The 12,317-nt window shown below is 41.4% G+C and overlaps 1 non-coding gene across 1 annotated transcript; it reads right to left on the bottom strand.

The window, feature by feature from the left end:
• Positions 1–379: 379 nt before the first annotated feature.
• trnal-caa (transfer RNA leucine (anticodon CAA)) lies at positions 380–490 on the bottom strand. The gene is made up of 2 exons: positions 453–490; positions 380–425 (listed from the first exon to the last, which is right to left on the bottom strand). It is a non-coding gene; the product is annotated as a tRNA-Leu (tRNA).
• Between the last annotated feature and the right edge of the window lie 11,827 nt (positions 491–12,317).

Here is a 12,317-nt window from a genome sequence, read left to right as displayed (position 1 = left end):
TAATCCTCTCGGCTCCTGCCGCTGTCACTGGGAGAGTGGCTGCATTCCATAGGGCTACAGGCTGATTTCACATTTAATGAAATACAGGGGAAACCGCAGGGAAAACAATATGTTTTAATACGTCTTCTTCTGGATTTATATTTCGGTCTTTCACCTTTGAATGCATACCTTGACCGTAAATCTTTACTCGATTACAGGCACCCCAAACAGTTCTTAAGGGAGAAATCGAAGCCTATTTGACTTTCTGCTAATCACATTGAAGTGTTCACGAAGCATTTCCCTGCCCATCATGTGCCCGCAAGCCGGTTTCTCCGTTTTCTTCTTTCTGTCGTTGTCAGCGAGCACAAGAAGACAGGAAAAATGCAAGAGAGGGAAAAGCTGTCAGGAGTGGGATTTGAACCCACGCCTCTATGCAGAGACCAGAACACCCAAGCAATGGAAAGACAGGAGTCCTTGAGTCTGGCGCCTTAGACCACACGGCCATCCTGACGAGATACGTCAGTTGGTGTGATAAAAGCACCAGTAGTTCACAAAACTGAGAAATGCTTTGCTGGAGAAGCGCCACGTTGCCTAATGTTGCCTAAACGGATCGCGGAAATCAAATATTCGGATCGATTTAGAGTGTGCTTTACAGCCTTTGTGTAATATTTTAAATTGTTTTAAAAAAGTGTGTACTGTGTACTACGTTTAGGACTAGTTAGTGTGGTAGAATATGGAGATCATCTCCAGCTCTGAGCTCAACTGCAACAACAAGTCGTGCTGAACAAAGTCAGAGTTCAGCTGAACCTTTGCTCAGTGTGGTGCTCAGGACTCAGGAGTATTATTGTGGTTCTAATTAGCACAAACTGCAGGGGTCCTGAATCAGAACATTTCAATTTATCTGTTCAGTAAGTTAAAATGCAGGACACATTAAAATCGGATTATTACTGTGTCTCTGTCCCGTTTGTATATAACCGAATGTTTAAAAGATACCAGTAAGGACACACAACTACTAATGCGGTACTTATTGGAAATAGTCCCAAAACAAGTACGTCCGGCAGCTGGTAATAATTTTGCAGTGACTCTTTGAAGATTTACACTCTATTTAAATATTAATTTACTAAATTTCAGTTCTCTTTTCTCACACTCCCTGGCATAACTGAACTCTCACTCTCGCATACTAAAGGCTTTACATGCATTAGCTATGATACAGATTCTAATAAAGACAGAATGAAACTGCTTGTTTTGTGTCTCATGGTGATCCTCTTCTCGATCCAAATGAAATGTTTAATATGATCCCTCGAGAAAGAAAGGTGTCAATTTCCGCCTGGAATGATTGATGCTCCATCAAACATTTTGTAATATCTCCAGAAGTTTATACAGTAGAATCCTGGTTTGTGGCTTAAATTCAAGGTAAACAAGACTAAGGAAACGAGTTGGAAACAATGTCGATCTGGGATTTAAATCATCCGGAACATTTCACTACATTGGGCAGTATGTGCCAGGGAGCAGTTCCCGACAACTGTTGATAGCTCAGTTGGTAGAGTGGAGGATTGTAGTGAAAACAAGAGGGAATCCTTAGGTTGCTGGCTTGACTCCGGCTCGAAGGAAGGTGCCCTTTGTGTATTTCATTCAAACAGTTAAAATAGCCAATCTTTTTTTCACTCAGACTTTGATCAAAAGCTCAATAAACGATGAAGCAGAGGCTCTTGTTCCGAATTCAGCTCACGTCTGATTGTCTTGTTTTGGCCAAGATCTGATCTTTGAATTCAGGGACTACTCTGTCTGCTTTGTACAGTAATTCAAAAGTAGATACAAATGTCACATTTTTATTGTAGATATAAAGGTGTTCTCTGTTTTCAAAGGATAGGTACTTAATTGGCTTTATGATTTGTTTTGATTTTGTATCGTTGTATTATTAAGTTTGTGCTTTTTGTGTTTTTAACATATTGTGAACTTATTTTTGAAACAAATGCTTACAAAGGCAGACATGGCACACATCTGTTTATACCAGCGGTGAATTGTATATTTTTATTAAGTAGAAGCTACTGCGCACTTCTGGGAGTATAACAGGTTCGATATAAAGTGGCAAAAATATATAAGGGGAAAATACCCCAGACTGGGTGTAAAGGCCTCGTTGTGACTGTTGTTTTATTGTTGAATACGGCATACTGTGCACGAAATGTTGCAGAAACACAATCTGATAGTTAAATAATTATTATTTTAATAATTTTGATAAGTATGAGGCCCCGGATCCAAATATTCAGTTCTGAATTTTTTAAACTTTTTTAACTAACTTTCACAATCGCGATAAACATTTTTTTAAGACCTTTTAAAAACTAGATATAGATATAGATAAAACTAGATAAAAAACATTAGCTTTATCGGTTTTTACATTAATCGATTTTGAATCAAATTTGATCTTTTTACATTGCATTTTACATTGAAATGTAGCATGCATACCTAATCCACCAACGGACAGAGCAATATTTTACGTTGCCTTCCAACGTGTGATGGATTTGTATGGGTGTCTGTATGATACCACTACAGCACTGGCGCAGGTGCAAAATCCACTTTCACACGACTTTTTCAGTGTCTTCTCTCTCAAATGGACCGAAGCACAGGAGCCAATATTAGAGTGAACGACAGGTGTTTAAACAGAGGATGTTCCAATGTCTGGGACAACGCATTGTGATTTTGTATAAACGCAAATGGTTTCTCATTTAAAAGCCAACAATATTCTTTTTCTCCCTGGCGCTAATAAGCTACCACACATGCAAGCTGTTGTGTGAAAGAAAATTCATATGTCCATAGGAAGGCAGAATAAAATCCAGAACTGTGTTGGTGATATCGATAAACAGGGCTCATGTTCACAACAAAACTTTACTGTATAAAAAGTTAAAATTCGTACATATATTTTTTTATTATGCAAAGTGTCTGTTAAACCATTCATGAAGGATTTTTAGACAAAAAAACACACCATTATATGAGAAAATATATTTACTATATGTGCATTTAACTCACTTTATAAATTGTGAGCCGATATAAATTGTTGCCCCGCTTTTTTGTCATAAATACACAAGCTTGTTATGTCTTGTTATGTCTTGTGTCAGAAATAAACTGCATGAAATTTGCTAAAGCAACAAAAAGTAAGCGCCACAAAGAAGACAAACATTTGCGTTTATAGTGCAGTTATCTCGAGCCTTTAAAATTACTTTAAATGCAATTTGTTTTTCTCTGTGGCTCTAAGGCTTTGTCATTTACTGTAGTTATTCAGGAGAATATTATGTTAATCGTATAGATGAAATGTTTAATATATTCAGGTGGGTAGCTACGTCAGCATGCGTATCTGCAAAGAACAAGTAATACTGTAGGTTTATTCCATGCTGAAAAGAGAAGAGAGAAAACAAACCTGAAGAAGGTTTCACAGCTGAAACGTTGTTTTTTCTCTCTTCTCTTTTCAGCATGGAATAAACCTATTACTTGTTCCTTTAATATATTGTTCGGTTTGACTCAAAATGCTTTACTACTACAAGAGAGAATTATAGTATGGAGGATGAGACAAATTTATGATTTCTTGGAAGAAAATGTTTTTTCTTTGCATTCGAAATGAATCGAAACTTTAGCGCGACACACAAACCCTTTGCCTTTTTTAAAGATATAATATTTTTAAACAGACAAGTATAGAAAACGTTTTTTTTACTAAGCAATTTTGGCCGGGGGCAATGTATTACTAGTAGTGGCGCTGAGGTCACTATGGTACAGTTGAGCACCGTAAGATTAGGGCCAGTGATGTAATGTATAACGCATCTGACTTCGGATCAGAAGATTGTAGGTTTGACTCCTGCCTGGCTCATGTTGCTTTTTTAAAACGGTACTGTCTGAAGATCAGCTCCTGCTCTGAGCTCAATAGCAATGCAAAACTGTGCGTAACAAAGCTGGCGAGCAGCTGAAGTTGTGCTCAGTAGTCAGTACGGTGCTGAGGGTTCAGTACTGGCGTTGTTCTAATTAGCACGAACTGCAATGGCTCTGAATCTGATCATTTCTATGGAAGCCCATTTCCGCCAGGGAGTAAAAATAAAAACGCGCTATGGTATCTCAGAATTCCGACTTACTAACTGAGAATTGCGACTTAAAAACTCAGAATTCCGATTTTATATCTCACATTTGGGACTTATATTTCATTGTCTGTCCTTTTGTTATTGTAATGGATTCGGGTTCCAGGGCTTGTGCCCTCGCCGCTCCCACCCTAGTTTGTGCCTCACTGCATTGGCTCGAACCCAGGCCTTGCCAGCTGAGCTAAAGAAGAGTTTCTTTTTTAAGTAAAAAAGGACATACAATGGAAATATTTAAAAAGTATAAGTTTCAGCTTTTATAATTGTGAATTATTCTGGATGTGAAGTGTCTATTTCTGTATCTTATTTCATATTCTGTCTTCGTTTTTGTATTTCTGGTGTTTAAATAAAAAAAAAATTAAAAGCCCACCGTCCACTATTCCATCCGTGTACTATGGAAGCCTCACTACCGGAAATGGGATTCCATAAAAATTAGTGTAATTAATTTGATTTTTATCAGGTCACTGTACAAGACAGGCCTTCAGGCTTATAGATCCCATGATCTTGTACGATTCATCAATATAGTGTAACGGAACGGCCAACATACATTTTGTAGTTCAGGTGGGTAGCTGCGTCAGCATGCGTAGGCTGCAAAGGAACAAGTAATAGGTTTATTCCATGCTGAAAAAAAGAAGAAAGAAAATATGTTTTGGCCGAAACGTACCAGTAAACTTTACATTAACAATACCAGCCAACGATACATTATCATTTCACACCGGTTCTACAGGAATCTACAGCAGAGCCCTGAGTTGACTCCCAGAGTCCCACTGAGCCCATAGAATTCCACATCACCCATCACTCCTGCACACAGTCCGCTGAGAGCGCCTGTCCATAAACTACTGGATTGAGAATGGGATCAAATAATTCCCCATTTTCTTAATTCTACATCAAAGGACTGTTAAAGGTCTATTTGAAGGCATCAATTCGTATTCCTAAACCAGATGAACGCCTGGAATAAGTTAATATTACTTATAAATAGTCGTGCTACAATACTCCAGTTGAAGGCACGCTTCTAGCTTTGTGGTACTCTGGTGCGTCACAAATTTATGTTTGAATTTCTGTGGATGAACTACTATAGGTGTACCCTCGCTCACTTTCTTTAGCGACAGTCGTTGCTCTTCATCTGAGTGATGTATTTGCCTGTTTTTCAGTTCACTTCCCTGCAAGGAATATTTACCTCAGAGCTCTCTTTCACAGACTGCAGGCGCTATGTTTGTTAACAGGTGTTACAGTGATGACATCTTTCTGTATGATCAGGACAGGAGCTGCAGGTCCACTGTGTTGTGGCTGCAGTACAATTTTAGCTTATTATTATAATACTTTTTAACAGCGACAGATTCTTAAGATCACGAGGTGTTTATATTATTTCAGTATTAAGCTGTTACTACATTCGGAACTGTCCCATAGGATTCAGTGTTCCGTTAGTTTGGCACTAAACTGCTTAGTCTATTGCAGGAATTGTACTTAGTCCTGTCCTGTAGTGTCCTCTAGAGAGCAGCAGCTGTTTCCTTGGGCTCATTGCAATTGGGAACATTGTGATTACTGAGCAGGGGACTAAAGTCAGCAGACGAGCGAGTTGCAAATCGGTATTAATCTGGCGTACAGAGCTGCATGCTTATCTCTGGATCATCTCCAGTTAATGTGATGCTGTTCTTACCTTGCAATTGACCCAATCTGACTACTGGCACCAACAACCCTGTTATTACAAATAAACTTCTTGTGTACCTACCGTGATACATAAGTTTGGTGGAGAGGTTTGGCAGCCCATATTCAGTCAAAGGTGTGTGTGCAGATCACTGTGATATACAGGCATCAACAAACTGACAAATACAATATTAAATATTTAACTGATAAAACCCAAATGAACCAAACCTGAATAAATTAGTGGTGGAAAGGAGTCTTTTTATACATCAAAAGCTCTCTGATTCTTTGGTAAGAACGATGGGTATATAACCCATTGTCCTCAATATTAGAAATGAATCCTTGAGCACTGCCGTTGTACCAACGGTCCTCAAAAGTACTGCCATTACCCCCTTCCCATAAAAGCCTTACATTAACCTTTCTTGCATAAACTATAGAACGTGCCTTCACATTTCAGTTGCACCTCAGAAGCAGTTTAATCTATTATCACTCTACTCCTTCATAACCTTCGGTCTTCTAATTCTGGTCTCCTAACTGTCCCCCAAGCCCCTCTACACTGTATGGGTGACAGGGCCTTCTCCTGTTATGCCACCAGACTCTGGAACTCTCTGCCCAAGGGTAGCAGAGTCACCTTCCCTAAACTCCTTCAAATTCAGACTCAACACCTTGCTCCGTAGAAGAGCCTTTACTGAACTGGTTCCATTCTTTACCACTCTGCTTCTACTTTTCTTAGTACCACCATCCATGGTCTCCTCTGTCTATTGGAATTGTTTTATCCTGTGTATTCTTATAATTATGTCAAGTGCTTTGAGAAGCCACCTTTGGAACCATTATATAAAATAGTTTATCCTAAATCCTTGAAGCTTTAATAGGGCAGTGCAGTAGGGCTAAAAATTGACAGTGTTAGTGGGCCAGCAGGATTTGTGCAAGTTACAGGTAGTCACAAAGGAAGACTAGGATTCACTTGAAATCCATGACACGGGACACTGAAACAGTGGAGAGGCTTTGTGTAGTAAGCGTTCAGTCTCAATCTACACAGTCTGTGCTGCTGGTAGAGGTGGTTGTGAACACCTGTCTTCCCAGTCAAGTACTGGGATCTCCAGTCACGATCCTAATACTTCTCATAACTGTCCACTACCACTGCTGTGAAACCAACACCCATAAGACAAGACCTCCGAGATTCTAACTGCACCATTATTCACTGATGTTTTAGCACCAGTATTGTTCCTCTGCTAAGGAAGGGAAGGCCTACTTTACACCAAGCCCCTGTTGACAATTCCTTCCTTGTGTTTCTTTTAGTCAGTTAGTGCAGCCTAGAATAGGACACCAGATCTCACTCTTACTGAGCACTACAGTAGCAACTCACACTCCATAAGCACTACCCCTCTCAGAAATGGGAGGATTTCCAGTATATTGAACACCTGTCTCTCCCACAGTAAAAAAAGTCACACTGCCCTGCCTAAGGAATAATGCAGCCATCTTTGCCCAGTACAATGCTTTATTACTCCAGCCATTTTCAGTCCTCATTGGCAGCAAGACAGGAAGCATTCTTGATAGGGGAACCCCCACAAATACTTCCATTGATTAGTGGGTCTCACTTCCCTTGAATTCCTCCATCCCATTCAAACCTATAAACCATAAAGAAACAAGGGCAAGCAGAAGGGTCTTTCACAGCTTTATTGAGATGTTGCCATTACAAGGCAAGTGGAGGCAGGAGAGTCACAAGGGCCAGGCTAGAGCCTTCATTCAGACACCTGGGGAGGAAGAAGGAGAACAATCCAGCTACACTGCAGGACACCCACCCCTACTGGGGCTCCTCCTGCCAGACCCTACCTGTCCACTGGCCAACATCTCCAAAGTCCTCTGCTCCCTCCACATCCTCACTGGTGCTCTCAGCATCTTCACTGGAGCTCTGAGGGTCTCCTTCCTCATCCTCAGTTCAGTCAGCTCCCACATCCAGAGGAGTTTCTACTGGTGCCACAGCCACCCGACTGCTGGTCACCAGGCTCCTGGTACCTGTGGACAAGCAGCACCCAGGAGTGAGGGATCCGCTATACCCAGAGTCCCACAGTGATGCTACTCATCTAAACAGTCCCTTTGTCCAGCATGGGATCATTCCTCAGTTGTCCAAGCATGGTTGTCTCTTGGGCAGAGATGCAATCCACAAGGGATAGAGAACCAGACCCACCTTCATTCCAGCTGCCAGCACACCTGGACTCACAGCAGGCACAGACCTCATGGTCACCATACAGTTCCTCCCACCTGGAGGAGAGGACAGGTGAGGCCTCCACCTGGCATGTCCCAGAGCACCCTCAGCAGGCTCCTTGCAGAAGTACCTCTTAGCCTCCCTGCTGTTGCTTTAGCAGGAGCCACAGCCATGACACAGTGCATGTACAGCTCAGTCACTTCATGCTGCAAGAGGGAAGGTCACAGCATTAAGGGATCAAGGCCAATAGAGGGACAGAGAAGGACCTTCTGCCATCAGTGAAGGCAAGCTGGCAGCTCTAGGCACTACAGCTGCCACAGTCTGGTTCACATCTAGATCATGGATGGAAAAGCAGACAATGGATCAGTAGAGCAAGAAGGCTGAGCAGCCTTTGAGAGCAGTACCTTCCTGGACAGCTTCTTCTGGAAGAGGAAGGCATCAATTGTGAAGCGGAGCACATCCTTCTGCTTGGAGGGGACAAACCTGGACAGGCAGCCATCTGCCTTGCTGTCCACCATGCACCTGGGGACAAGGACAAGGATGAACCCCTGCAGGCTCTCAGGGCTCCTGCCCACCTCCCCTCCCAGAAGGGGCCGTACCCCAAGTTGTCGATCATGGGGAAACGGGTCTGGTTTCTCCGTTACGTAACACGAGTGGATGTACAGCCTCTGCTCCGCTGTGGCAAAGTAGGCAGTGGCCTGGAAGTACATGGGCTGACCCAGGAAGTACTCATCCTTAGGAGAGAGAGAGAGAAATAGAATTACACCTGAACACAGCACCCCCTGCAGGCAGGTGGAGCCACTCGCTCAAGGAGCTTACAGTTGGTGGTGAGCAGGACAAAGCTGTGTTTGTTCTTCAGGTCCTTGAAGAAGGTCTTTCTCCTGGCCCACGGGGGGACATAGCCAACCTTGTAGGAGTAGTGGAACCTGCAGGACAGAGGTGGTGAGGGGCTTCTGGACAGTTTCCCAGCAGCTTCTAAGTCCCAGCCAGCCGGCCCGGCGGAGATCAGTGCGGGGAGCCCGGCCCCTGCGCACAGGCACAGCACAAAGAGAAACGAGCGCATTGCCAAATTGACGTCCCGCTAAACTGCTACAGAAGTAAGACATGTAAACCACCAAACTATGTTGAAACAAGAGAGCATGGAGTGTGAATGCGGTGACTAGCAGGACTATGCTACCACACACATGGTCGCACTACCGCTCAATCAACACAATCAATTACACACAGAGACCCGGATTGTTCTCAGCGTCTAATTAGAACCTGCTTCCAGTCTGAGGCGGGACTCCGTGAAGCCGCCTGAACACTTTCCCGTGTGTATCTGACCCCAGCGGAGGAGTTCCACGTAATTTCGACAGAATTAAATCACCCACACGTGTAAAATTTGCTCAGATTAATTTATTGTTCAATTAGTTTCTAATTTCCAAGGACAGTGTGTTAAACTCGCTGTCAGACAGAGTACGGAACATGCGACACGTCCGTCCACACTTTCTTTTATCGAGGGGGCTGTTCTATCAACACTTACCGCAATGAAAATAATTTTACTAATTTTCATGTGTAATTGCACGTCATATTAAAATGTGTAATACAAGCATTTCTTTGCTTCCCAGTTAAGAAATACTGATCAGCTTTTGACATGTTCTGATAATAATTTGTCTGATTTCTCAGAGATTGCTTTTGCTTCGCAGCACTGAGAACCTATGGAAGCCCGTTTCCTCCAGGGAGTAAAAGAAAACGCACTATGGTATCTCAGAATTGTGACTTTGAATCTCAGAATTGCGACCTAAAAACTCAGAATTTTGACTTTATATCTCACACATGCGACTTCGAAATAGCCCATATTTCATTGTCTGTCCTTTTGTTATTGTAACGGATTCGGGTTCTAGGGCTTGTGCCCTCGCCGCTCCCACCCTACTAACTGTATTAGCTTGAATCCAGGCCTTGCTAGCTGAGCTAAAGAACATTTTAGATATAAAGTCGGAGTTCTGAGTTACTAAGTCGCAATTTTGAGTTACTTAGTCGGAATTCTGCGATACCATAGCGCGTTTTTTTAACTCCCTGGCAGAAACGGGCTTTCATACATTTCAATTAGTCTGATCAGTGTAGGACAAGTTAATGTAGAACCATTGCTATGTCTGTCTCTTGTTTGTATATAAATGAATGTCTTTGACAACTTAATGTTAGTTTTTAATTTAGTTTTACGATGTAGGTCATGCGTTAACATATGCACGAGCATACGAAATGTCTCCCTCCTGATTCAGCTCATGCTCCATAGGAGAGAAGAGATTCCCCCTGCTTCTCGTACAATCATATCAGAACAGAAGCCCGTCTCACCCGGCTCTGATTCAAGAGCAACTCACATCTTTAGCCCCTTTTTTTATTCGTGATCGTAATTTTCTTAAGTTATTATCAATATTGAACTTTTTCTAAATAAAACGACAAAAATCAAACATACAAAGTATTAGGAGTTGACAGGGTGCCCCTTTGGAATAGTCGTCAGAAAATGTGAGAAAAGGAAAGTTACCTAAGCTCTCACACACAGCATTAGAGATTGGAATCTGATTGTAAAAAAAAAAAACTACCTGTCTCCCCTTCATTTAACGGTGCTGTTGTTTTTATTTTACATATTGTAGCATTTTAATGAATTGTTAAAAGATTGATACACAAATCGCTAAATAAGAAAACGTAAAAACCCAACTGTAAGCAATTGACCATTCATATTCCTTAATTTTAAATCCCTGTGTTTATCTGTGTCCAAGTGCCTGGTGCAGCTATTTTGAAAGCAGAGTCTATGATTTATTGCGGAAGCGCATTGTTGCCACCCAGGAAAAAAATCTTAATTAATAAATACCAAATTATCTCCTAATTGCGAGATAGCAACGATATCATATGTGTGTATGAACAACCTGTTATATTTGCAATGGCAGTACCTACAGCCTATCGAAAGGTTTGCTGGCACTGTGGGTTTAATTTTCCTGACAATGTGCACGCTGAGAAATGCGCACGGACTGACTTTCTTCTCGCAATGAAAATGTTAACGTTTGTAGCTCATGTAAACACAGTTTTAACCATTAGCACACTCATATATATCCTGAATCAATAACGAATGTGACCTTGAATCCATTGTACCGCTTCAAACTGAAAGTCAGATATTTAGTCTCAAAACTACATAACTCAGGATTTTTTTTTCCTTGATGGCAGCATTGGCTTCTGTAGTTTAGATTCAACCACTGAAGAGGTTGGTTTTGCGTTTTTAGCTATTGAACATAACTGGTAAGTTTAAGTCAGTTCTTGTTACTCTTCCCGCTCGAAAGAGCTGTATTAATACCGGCGCACCTGTCTCCACAGGAAAGTTATTGCTGTTCCAAAACCAATGTACTGCAGCTTCTGGCCACGTGTTCCTGCTGTCAGCCTGTGATACCATGTTCCTCCACCGCTAGAAATATTACTGCTCTAGTACAGTAGTAAAAGAGGAAACAAATGCAAACACCATTTAGAAAAAAACACACACGTCTCAGGCCTTAACCATGACAAGGATAGGATTTGAACCTAGACGAACAGAGCACAATGAATTAGCAATCCAAAAAGTGACTCATGTTTAATTTTCTTTTCGCTTGCTCGATTTGTAGTACGCTCCTCAATCCTTACAACCGCTAAACAAAACAACTTCATGTGCCACAGCATTCTGCTGCAGGTACGGTTTGCACCGTGTATTAGGCGAACCCGAATGAAATATTTCAAATATGTGAAGAATTTCATGAAACCTGAAAAAAGATCACAGCCAATGTCAACAATTTAGAGCCTGTAGGCAGCTTCAACAGAACAAAACGATCTGAAGCCGCAATTCTTTCATAGAGTGTATTGTGACACTCTAACCACGTTGTTGCTATTACTGCTACATCTGCTGTCGTTGGTTAAAACTCTACTCAGCGGGCAAGTAAAGTTGTACAAAAGACTACTTTGAGCCGTCCAAATTCCATTATGTGAATTTAAGTTTTTTTTAATAATAGCATTAGTAATACAATGCGTGCTCAGAAATGTTACTTATTAGCTTATGAAGCAACAGTGTTTCGACCATTTGCGGTCTTCAAAAAGTAAACGCTGAAGTTTTTGTACTTCCTTGTGAGCAGATCACCTTTGATTTAGAAAAGGAAAACTTACTCCCCTGTTGCTTTCATTGCAATATCTGAATCGAGACCCAAGCGCTAAGAAAGCTGAATAACGCAAAAGACATATTCCCGATTTTAATTTAGATACACATTTTCTAATGCAGCTTTCATTACAAGACAGTCTATTTCTCGAAAGCGTGTTATGTAAAAAAGAGAAAAACGAAAATATATGGATGACAATCTTTCAAAGATTAAGATTTTACTTTTGAG

This window comes from Lepisosteus platostomus, chromosome 5 (genome assembly GCF_059453375.1).
Source record: "Lepisosteus platostomus isolate fLepPlt1 chromosome 5, fLepPlt1.hap1, whole genome shotgun sequence".
NCBI classification, from domain to species: domain Eukaryota; kingdom Metazoa; phylum Chordata; class Actinopteri; order Semionotiformes; family Lepisosteidae; genus Lepisosteus; species Lepisosteus platostomus.
Note: the sequence above shows the minus strand (reverse complement) of the source record. Positions and strands in the feature narration are given on the sequence as shown.